Raw genomic sequence first — 4,727 nt, 5'->3', positions numbered from 1 at the left:
ACTTGCGACAATGGCGGTCCGGATACAAAGTCCATTGTGACTCGATCCCATTTCCACTCGGGTATCGTGATTGGTCAAGTAATCCTCAAGGCACCGATGTTCCGCTTTCACTTGTTGACATATTAAACATCTCAAACAAAGTCGGAGATGTCTCGCTTCATACCATGCCACCAAAACCGACGTTTCAAATCATTGTACATCTTCAGACTCCCGGGTGGATTGCCATTCGGCTACAATGGGCTTCATTGAATTATCGAAATGAGTTCAATTCTTTGGGACACACGACGACTTTTGAATCTCAAACAATCGTCATCGTCGATTTGAAACTCCGAGTCCTTGTTCGAACACACGCAGACCGTTTGCAACCAACTCGTCGTCGACTTTCCGAGCTTCTCGAATTTGGTGTGTCAATAATGGTTTGGCTTTCAATTCAGCCACTAACACACCGTCGGATCGGACGGACAAGTGCACATTCATCGCTCGTAAAGTGAATAACGATTTACGACTCAAGGCATCCGCAACCACATTCGCCTTTCCCGGGTGATAGTCAATGATCACTCATAATCCTTTAACAGCTCAAGCCAACGTCTTTGTCGCAGATTTAAGTCTCTTTGGGTCATCAAATATTTGAGACTTTTGTGATCCGAGTATACATGGCACCTTTCACCAAATAAGTAATGTCGCCAAATCTTTAAAGGCGAATACGATGGCGGCCAATTCGAGATCATGAGTTGGATAATTTTTCTCATGTGGCTTTAATTGCCTCGACGACAGGCCATAACTCGACCTTCTTGCATTAATACTAACCTAACCCAAGTAGAGAGGCGTCGCTATAGATGACAAACTCCTTTGGGACTCGGGTTGCACTAGAATTGGGGCTTCAGTCAAATAAGTTTTCATTGATCTAAACTTTTTGGCATTTCTCATCCATTCGAACTTAACGTCCTTTTGGAGTAGCCGTCATCGGCGTGGCTATCGTTGAGAAGCCTTTACAAATCGTCGATAATAATCGGCAAGCCCCAAAAAGCTCGAACCTCAAGAATATTTCTGAGGCTTCCAATTAAGTATGGCTGAAATTTTATTCGGTCGACTCGAATACCCGATGCAGATACCACATGACCCAAGAAGCTAACCTCTTAACCGAACTCACACTTGCTAAACTTAGCATATAATTGCTTATCCCGTAAAATTTGCAAGACTAACCGCAGGTGTTCAAAGATGTTCGGTCTCATTTCTTGAATAGACCAAGATGTCATCAATGAACACGACTACTAATCGATCCAAATATGGTCTAAAGATCCGATTCATTAAATCCATAAATACCGTAGGGCATTAGTGAGCCCAAACGGCATCACTAGGAACTCATAGTGACCATATCTCGCTCAAGGCGGTCTTGGCACGTCCGAATCTCGGATTTGCAATTGATAGTAGCCCAATCTCAAATCTATTTTCGAGAACACCGAGGCTCCCTTCAGTTGATCGAACAAGTCATCAATACGTGGCAACGGATATTTGTTCTTTATCGTCGCTTTATTAAGTCGACGATAGTCGATCACGATCGCATGGTTCCATCCTTCTTCTTCACGAACAACACCGGCGCACCCCAAGGCGAAAAACTCAAGCGAGCAAAACCTCTATCCACCAATTCTTGCAACCGAGCTTTCAACTCCTTTAATTCCGTTGGTGCCATACGATACGGAGCTATCGAAATTGGAGTGGTACCGGTACCAATTCGATGCCAAATTCTATTTCCGAACGGTGGTAAACCCGGCAATTCTTCAGGAAAACATCGGGTATTCACAAACCACGGCACGATTCGGTTTCTTCTCCGATTCCTTGTCATCGAAAGCACGACGCAAGGTACGCCGCACCCTTTTCTTACATATTTACGGGCCAACATCACGATATTACAGCTGGCAACCCCTTTAAGTCCGTAGACTCAACCCGAATTATTTCATTATTCGCGCACCTCAAATCGATAGTCTTGCTCTTGTAATTTACAACCGCATCGTGCATGGTCAACCAATCCAAACCAAGAATAACATCGAACTCATCGAACGGCAAAAGCATCAAGTCCGCCGGAAAACAAGAACCTCGGAACACTAGGTGACTTTTCTTGCACACTTTGTTGACAAACACGTAATGACCCAAGGGGTTTGACACCCGAATTACAAACTCAGTAGACTCAATGGCCAAAGTCTTATTGGATGCTAAGGTTTCACATATATATGAATGAGTAGAACCAGGGTCAATCAAAGCAATCACATTTGTATTGAAAAGAGTGAAAGTACCGGTAATAACATCTGGAGAGGCAGCATCCTCGCGCGCGCGTATGGCATAAGTCCTAGCAGGAGCACGAGCCTCAGATCTGATGGTAGCATCTCTAGATCCTCTCTGACCGCCACTGACATTGCCCATATTTCTAGGTGGCCTACCTCGAGCAAATGGTAGCACCCGGTTTGCACTCGACTTACATTCTTCATGCATCCTCGGGCAATCCTTCATAAAGTGGTCGGCCGATCCACACTTATAGCAGGAGCGATCACGAAACCAACAGCTCCCGAATGCCATTTGCCACAATGTGGACACTCCGCCTCTCTCGGCGATCATTTCCACCACCGCGATCGAGGTGACTCGTGTGGTCACAGGGGTCAATCGCGTCCTCGTCTAGAAAAGCCCAAACGCCTCTAGACCGGCTCACATCATCTCGAAATCTCTTCGATGCTTGTTGAAGAGACTTTCCGAGGACCTCTTCGAATTCTCCAGTTCCCACATCAGCTTTTTGTTTCTCCTTTCTAAGCTCTTGACTTTACAAGCTCGCTCAACAAGTACTATGAACTCTCGTATCTCGAGGATGCCAACAAACATCCTTATATCATCATTCAGCCCATCCTCGAAGCGTTTACATAATAGCTTCGGACGAAATGCATTCTCGCGCGTACCGGCTAAGCCTCACAAATTTTCGTTCGTAGTCGGTAACTAACATCGAACCTTGCTTAAGATCAAGGAATTCCCTCCGCTTTTGGTCGATGAATCTCTGACTGATATACTTTTTTCGGAACTCGGTTTGAAAGAATTCCCAAGTCACTTGCTCTCTAGGCACCACAGAAGTCAGAGTACTCCACCAATAGTAGGCGGACTCGCGTAGCAAGGAGATGGTACACTTTAAGCACTCATTGGGTGTACAGGATAGCTCATCAAGCACCCGGATAGTGTTATCTAACCAAAATTCAGCTCGCTCGGCATCATCATCATCCGTAGCCTTAAATTCAGTGGCCCCATGTTTTCGAATCCTATCGACTGGGGGCTTACTTGACCTTATTTGGTCATCCACCGGAGGTATTGTAGGTTGGGGTTGCATTTGTCGGGAATGGAGGTTGTGGAACAGTAGTGTTGGTTCGAATGTATTGATTAAACCATTCGTTCATCACACTATAAAAGGCTTGCCTAGCCTCATCATTAGGATTGCTGGCCATAGGTTGAGAGTCCGCCGGCTGTCCCTTGCGGGGAGCAGCGCCACACTCTCCACATCGTCACTATCGCTTCGGTTGGGATCGGATCCATTGCTATAAACAAACACAAAGTCAAATTGTCGAAATCACCACACTATCGATTCATCATTTAATGGCATGTATAGCTAGACCCCAACACATCACGGTAGTCCTAGAATCGACTAAACCGTGGCTTTGATACCAATAAAATTGTAACACCCCGAACCCGAGACCATCGCCGGTGTCGGACACGAGGGGTTAACAAGCCAAGTTCACTTGTTTTGCCCATCCATTTGACATTTTCAGTCAGGCTGGAAAACTGCGTCACTGTCGCCTTAAAAATCATATCTCGAGTTTCAAAACTCGGAAACTGGTTTCATAAATTTTCCCTGAATTTAGACTCATATATACATCCATGGATTTATTTCTAGAATTTTTGGTTGGGCCAATTGGTACAGTTTATTAGTTAAAGTCACCCATGTTACAGGGATCGACTGCTCTGACCTTCGCGCGGTATAACTTGAATATCTCTCCGTACAGGGCTTTAATGCTGGTGTCGTTTGTTTCTAATGAAACTAGACTCAAAATGGAATCTGTACATATAAGGTATGTCTCCTAATTCTTTTTGGATAATTTATAGTAAATTCTTAAAGTTGCGACAGGGAACCCAGAAACCGTTCTGGCCCTGTCTCACAATAGCTTTAATATCTCTTAACATGTAACTCCTATGACCATTTCGTTTCTTCCATATGAAAATAGACTCATCAAGGTTCATTTACATAGCTTATTCACTATTTAATTCCATTCCTACGAATTTTGGTGATTTTTCACATTCACGTCACTGCAGCTGGCAGCATCTGTTTTAAGGTAGGTCTTACCTATTTGGTAGTCTCCATGAACCAACTAGTCTTGCCATACATAGGTTCATATATGATCATTTTAACCATGCCAATGGCTGATCATATGACCAACATTCCCATTTCCAAGCCATAGCCACATCATGACACCAAATATATACATACAAACCACAATTAGTCTAAGTTCATGCTTCTTTTTTCGAGCCATTTTCGCATGGCCGTACATATATACATCACAACATATTTAACCAATAAGGGTAGTCCTATACATGCCATTTCAAGTTCAACCAAAATTTATACCAAAATGGAGGCTTGATAGTGTGGATGACTTCGACTTCAACGATCCCAAATCCGATTGCTTCGAGCTTAAATCTAGAAA

This window comes from Gossypium arboreum, chromosome 3 (assembly GCF_025698485.1).
Source record: "Gossypium arboreum isolate Shixiya-1 chromosome 3, ASM2569848v2, whole genome shotgun sequence".
NCBI lineage: Eukaryota > Viridiplantae > Streptophyta > Magnoliopsida > Malvales > Malvaceae > Gossypium > Gossypium arboreum.
The sequence above is the reverse complement of the archived record's forward strand: the minus strand, read 5'-3'. Positions refer to the sequence as shown.